Source organism: Dermacentor silvarum, chromosome 1, assembly GCF_013339745.2.
Source record: "Dermacentor silvarum isolate Dsil-2018 chromosome 1, BIME_Dsil_1.4, whole genome shotgun sequence".
Lineage (NCBI taxonomy): Eukaryota > Metazoa > Arthropoda > Arachnida > Ixodida > Ixodidae > Dermacentor > Dermacentor silvarum.
Window position 1 is genome coordinate 278,560,456 of NC_051154.1, and position 6,722 is coordinate 278,567,177.

At 48.9% G+C, this 6,722-nt stretch overlaps 1 long non-coding RNA gene across 1 annotated transcript; it reads right to left on the reverse strand.

Annotated features, from left to right (window-relative positions):
* Nucleotides 1-894: 894 nt before the first annotated feature.
* Nucleotides 895-1,448, reverse strand: LOC125942179 (uncharacterized). Its single transcript, XR_007464878.1, has 2 exons — nt 1,074-1,448; nt 895-986 (listed from the first exon to the last, which is right to left on the reverse strand). It is a non-coding gene; the product is annotated as an uncharacterized LOC125942179 (long non-coding RNA).
* Nucleotides 1,449-6,722: the final 5,274 nt, after the last annotated feature.

The window sequence follows — 6,722 nt, forward strand, 5'->3', positions numbered from 1 at the left end:
TGGAGCCACCGCTTTCGGTTGTGTTGAGGCGCGGTTTCTTAAATATCAAGGACCTGGAAAGCTTCTTCCGCCCATCCACGCTTCGGAAAGGGAGCAGAGCGAAGCACGTGTACAATGTAAAAGAAGTTTCAGGTGTTATTTCGGCGCGCTGCAACTCGCAAGTACAGCGAGCATCGTACGACGTCGACATCAAGCACTCCGACGTCCGTTCTCTAGCGCCTAAATGTGTTAAATTTGGGTACGTACATAATGTGAAAGCGATGAAGTATATATGATTAAGTCAGTTAGCTATGTAGCTTACGGTCAGTGGAACAAAGCTCGCTTTATCAGGGGCGAATGGCCCTGGCGACCTTCGCCTTTTCAGTTGCGTCCTCGCTTCAGCTCTCGCTTCCTGGGCGTTCGAGCGTGTTATCGCGCATCTTCGAATGTTTTCTTCACGGTTGTCTTCCGTTTGTATTTACTGCAAATGGAGATACGTGCGTGTCCGCTTTCGCGGGATACAACCGAAGGCAAAACAAACCAACAGACGCTTAAAACAACACACGCGCACAAATTAATGTAAATAAACGCGACATTTTTTTTTCTAAACACGTGCGTTACTTCGCGATTACTCATCCAGTGCTCCCACAGCAACTTTATTGCTCAGATTACAAAAAAAGAAAAGAAACGCTGTCAAGAGGACTCAGTGCATTGCGAAACGTGCTCGTTGTATCGAAAAAGCCGGAACTAGAAATAAGCTTGCGATACCACAATGCCCTGGAACATGATTTTGAATTCATAAATGAACCAAAATGTTTGGTTAAACTGACCTGCCACATCTCTCCGTTCCACTTGCTGAGTAAAGTGGAGGCGGACGTGTGTAAACAGGTAGAAACATCGATGGCACATACGCAGGATGGTTCACAACTTTGTTTATTCTGTTGCCAACGAAGAGGCGGCTGCAGATTCCTCAGTTTTCGCTTGGTTGCCATAGTCCCCCGTCAGGGCTACGCAACACAATTACAGCAGAACAACATTATCACACTTTCTCATGTGAGCGGCTGTGTTGTGGAGAATGCGAGTAATTCGCTTACCCAACACGCGAACGGCCCGTATCCAGCGCTCTCTCCTTTCTCCTTCATACGACCGCGATGGAAATCGGTAAAACTGAACGTTGTTATTCAGTCCTTCACGTTCATGGCAATTTACAACGCAACAGTAACGTCGATTGCGGCGTTTCTTCGTAGCGCGCGGAGCTGTCGCGGTTGCCGTCGTTCTCGCCATCGCCATAGAAGGAGTGAGCCAACAAGAACTTTACGGCAGTTCGGCGGCACGTCCGACTAGCGGAGAAATTCATAGCTCTCATTCTGGCTGTTAAATGCGCAAAACATTCGCAATATGAACCAAAATTAAGTTAAATCGTTGTTTCGCACTCGCTAGCTGCTTAGGCAACTTAGCAAGGGAGTCGGACTTTGCACTGCTCAATTATTACCTCTTCGCACCGACAGGTGGCGCTACGTGTCTTGCAAAACTCCAGAGTCTGACGTCTAGCGGCAGGATCGGAACGGAACGGAGAGTCGAAACCGCTGCGTTGCGCCCTCGGAGAATCCGAAGGATACCATCCGCGCCGGCGGCAAAACCGTGCTACATGCCCAGGTAGGCCGCACGAATAACAGATAGGGCGGTTGTCGTGGGTGCGCCATGGATTGACAGCAGCGGGCTGAGACTGATGGAGATATTGGTGAGGTGGGCGCACAGGCTGCTGTGGCGGCCAGTAACCGCTCGTAGTGGTGGGAGATATCTCACAAAAGAGGGCGTAATCAAAGCGCGCGCCGCGTGTCACGCAAGCTAGCGAAAGAACACGCCGGCCCCACGGCAACTTCAACAGAGGGGGAGAGCGCATATGCCTCAAACAGCCGACATGACAAACGGAGTCTAGACGTCTAAAACAACGACGAAGCGACGGTAACTGGAGAGAGGGAGAGAGCACACGCGCGCGCCGAGACACCTTCTCACCCGGCGAGTCGAGAGATTGCTACAGCATGAGCGCGCGCCAACAGGATGACTCACCACCCCCTCAAAGACGCTCCTACGGCGGCGGTCGAACGTACGAGAAAAGACTAGAAGATTCCCAGGCCATGCTGCGGGATCACGACTCCGATAGGAAGGTTTGAGAACCCCGTCGGAGGCTATAAAAACGGCGTGCGAGAATCAGAAGAGGTCAGTTGGGACCAGACCGCTCCTGTAAAGAGATGTAACGTGAATACTGAGCGTCTGTGGAAGAAGGGGATTCCCCGGCAAGCTATAGTCGACAAGTTCATCGAGCGTCTGCATTTCCGGAAGAAATTCCTTCTTCGAGATTAACCCCGAGCTACGCCGAGATCGTCTGACTCTAAAGACCAGCACGGTGAATACGATTGGACGCTTAGTGTTCCTATTCATTTTTCACTTTACGTGATGGACCCTTAGTGCTTGTCGTTAATTATTTCCTGTGTTTTGTGAGTGCCCTTCTGATTTGTATTGTGCTGTGTCTAGCTTAAGTGAGCAAGTGTGTGTGTAACTGCCTTGTGTGAAGAATATATATTTTTGTGTTCGACAACTCTGGGCTCTGACTCGGTCTTTGGACAACAACCGGCGTTCGCTGGCGCACCAGAGGGCCCATTCTTAATTGTCCTTGCTTTCGTGGGATTATTTTCGGAAGCTGATAAGTCGGCTTTGGAATTTGGTCCGGCGTTTGCGCCTCGTTCACGGTTATGTGACAATATTTCTGACGTCCACGGCAGGACCTTTCTGGTGCAAATTGTGTGTCCATAGTAGGGAGAAAGAGCCTAGGGTCATTTACATTGTTATTGTAAACGATTTTGAGTGTTGCACCACGTTTCGCTAGCTTGTGTGCAGAGAGGAGTTCGATAGTTGAAATCTAGGCAGATATATTTTGCACATGGCTAGTTTTTGAAGGGCATCAAGGATCTCGAGTAATTAGTTGGCTTTGGTGAGAAGATGGGTCTTTCCGGAGCTGAACTACGGAAGTGGGTTAGTTAGAAGGAAAAATAAGCTGTAGAAAGAGAGAAGCTAGCAGCTGAACAGGCCCAAGAAGAAAGAGAGGCGACGGAGCAACAGAGAGAAGCTGAAATAGCCGAGAGAGAAAGAGAAAGACAACGCGAGTTAGAACTCGAACGACTTCGTTACAGCAGTGCGCAGACGCTTCCGCCCAGGCAAGAGTCGATAGCACTGAAAGGGAAGAAACTAGCTTCCGTCTGAACCCAAGCAAACTGCTTGTGGCATTCGATGAAAGAAAAGATGACTTGGGTGCTCACTTGCACAGATTTGAGACAGTTGCTAAAAGCCAGAATTGGTCAGAGGATGAATGGGCCACTGCGTTGAGCAGGTGTTTGAGTGGCGAAGCACTTGGCGTGTACGGTAGGCTGACGCCAACCGATGCCTCTAATTATGGAAGGGTGAAAGCTGCTCTGCTAAAGAGATTTGGGTTCACCCTAGAAGGCTTCCGAGATAAGTTTAGGACTGGAAAGCCTGGTGATGGCGAGACTGGAACGCAATTTTCCGCGCGGCTCAGCCACTATTTTGATAGGTGGACCGAACTTTCAGAGACTGCACAGGAGTATGGTGCGCTTAGAGAGCTTCTGATCAAGGAGAAGTTCCTCATCAGTTGCCACCCGAGCCTGTCACTCTATCTGAAAGAACGGAAAGCTAAATCGCTTCAAGATATGTCGGAATTGGCAGACCAATTTTTGGAAGCACAGGGAGGCACCAATCTCTCCAAGATCAAAAAAGAGGAACCAGGGGACGCAAAGAAACCGACGTTCGATGAAAGGAGAAACTCTCAGAAGCCTGTTCCGAGGTGTTATCTCTGTAACCGACTGGGCCACCATGCTAACAATCGTCGGACCAATTTTACGTGCCCCAACGAGGTCAAATGTTTTAAATGTGGGCGAACTGGGCACAAAGCCGATACATGTCGCAACGGAGGGAAAGAAGCTTCCCAGGCATCGTGTGTGTATGCCCCGCTAAAACAACAAAAAGACGTAAACGACCACTTTGTAGAACTCCGAGACGGAAAAAGAATTCCAGTCGTTAATGCGGTGATGACACAACGCCCAGAATTTCCCGTTAAGGAAATGCCTGTGCGTGTCGGAAAAATGGCAGAAAAACAAATTACGGTGTTACGAGATACCGGCACCAGCACAGTGATCGTTCGAAGGGACTTAGTCAAAGACGAAGACCTCACAGACGAAACAAGTTTAGTTTACCTGGTCGATGGTACGGCTAGGAAGCTTGCCGAAGCCAACATTGAGGTCGAGACCCCATACTACAGTGGGAATGTCACTGCTTTTTGTATGGAGAGTCCACTGTATGACTTAATCATAGGGAACATCGAGGGAGTTCGAGGCCCAGACGACCCTAAACCTTTGAAGGAATCACCGAAGATCGAACCCTCGACCATCGAAGAAGGTCGCGGAAAAACATCAACTGCTGACGAGAACAATGCGGCAGCTGTCTTCCGAACTCGAGCGACGGCACAGGCAAGGCCTTTCCAGGTCCTTTCCACTCCCAATTCCGAAAATAAACCGACCGGGACTCATAACCACGCGAAACACTACCACCGAAAAACCAAGGACAGGAAATTTAAATTTAAGAACTGTTGACGATTATGTGTGGTACCAAGCGTTTTGATTGAGTGCACCGAGTGTTTATTTATGCATCATGGGCATAGTGTTTGCTTGTGTTCTGTAAACTACCCTGTCATAGTTTTGTATACTTGCTGCACATGTTATATTTCGTATGTTTGCCTTGTTACGCGAGATATGTGCTATCGTGTAGTGCAAGTGTAATTGTTATGCGATGGATGTGTTATTGTATAGCACAAGTGTACTTGTTACCCGATAGATGTGTTAATGTGTAGTTCAAGTGTACTTGTGTGGCTTGTTTTTGTACTCGATGTGGTGAAGTGACGTGTGAATTGTGGTGGACTGATTTATGGACTTACGGACTCGTGCGTAGTGGACTCTTGTGCGCGCTTCTTTTGTTTTTTCTTGAATATTATTGCATAATATTCTTAAATTGGGGGACAGTGTCACAAAAGAGCGCCTAATTAAAGCGCGCGCCGCGTGTCAAGCAAGCCAGCGAAAGAACACGCCGGCCCCACGGCAACTTCAACAGAGGTGGAGAGCGAATATGCCTCAAACAGCCGACGTGACAAACGGAGTCTAGACGTCTAAAACCATGACGAAGCGACGGTAACTGGAGAGAGGGAGAGAGCACACGCACGCGCCGAGACACCTTCTCACCCGGCGAGTCGAGAAAGAGATTGCTACAGCGTGAGCGCGTGCCAACAGGATGACTCACCACCCCCTCGACGACACTCCGACGGCGGCGGTCGAACGTACGAGAAAAGACTACAAGATTCCCAGGCTTTGGCCATGCTATGGGATCACGACTCCGATAGGAAGGTTCGAGAACCCCGTCGGAGGCTATAAAAACGGCGTGCGAGAATCAGAAGAGGTCAGTTGATACCAGACCGCTCCGGTAAAGAGATGTAACGTGAAGACTGAGCGTCTGCGGAAGAAGGGGATTCCTCGACAAGCTAGTCGACGAGTTCATCGAGCGTCTGCATTTCCGGAAGAAATTCCTTCTTCGAGATTAACCCCGAGCTACGCCGAGATCGTCTGACTCTAAAGACCAGCACGGTGAATACGATTGGACGCTTAGTGTTCCTATTCATTTTTCACTTTACGTGATGGACCCTTAGTGCTTGTCGTTAATTATTTCCTGTGTTTTGTGAGTGCCCTTCTGATTTGTATTGTGCTGTCTCTAGCTTAAGTGAGCAAGTGTGTGTGTAACTGCCTTGTGTGAAGAATATATATTTTTGTGTTCGACAACTCTGGGCTCTGACTCGGTCTTTGGACAACAACCGGCGTTCGCTGGCGCACCAGAGGGCCCATTCTTAATTGTCCTTGCTTTCGTGGGATTATTTTCGGAAGCTGATAAGTCGGCTTTGGAATTTGGTCCGGCGTTTGCGCCTCGTTCACGGTTATGTGACAATATTTCTGACGTCCACGGCAGGACCTTTCTGGTGCAAATTGTGTGTCCATAGTAGGGAGAAAGAGCCTAGGGTCATTTACATTGTTATTGTAAACGATTTTGAGTGTTGCACCACGTTTCGCTAGCTTGTGTGCAGAGAGGAGTTCGATAGTTGAAATCTAGGCAGATATATTTTGCACATGGCTAGTTTTTGAAGGGCATCAAGGATCTCGAGTAATTAGTTGGCTTTAGTGAGAAGATGGGTCTTTCCGGAGCTGAACTACGGAAGTGGGTTAGTTAGAAGGAAAAATAAGCTGTAGAAAGAGAGAAGCTAGCAGCTGAACAGGCCCAAGAAGAAAGAGAGGCGACGGAGCAACAGAGAGAAGCTGAAATAGCCGAGAGAGAAAGAGAAAGACAACGCGAGTTAGAACTCGAACGACTTCGTTTACAGCAGTGCGCAGACGCTTCCGCCCAGGCAAGAGTCGATAGCACTGAAAGGGAAGAAACTAGCTTCCGTCTGAACCCAAGCAAACTGCTTGTGGCATTCGCTATAAAAACGGCGTGCGAGAATCAGAAGAGGTCAGTTGATACCAGACCGCTCCGGTAAAGAGATGTAACGTGAAGACTGAGCGTCTGCGGAAGAAGGGGATTCCTCGACAAGCTAGTCGACGAGTTCATCGAGCGTCTGCATTTCCGGAAGAAAT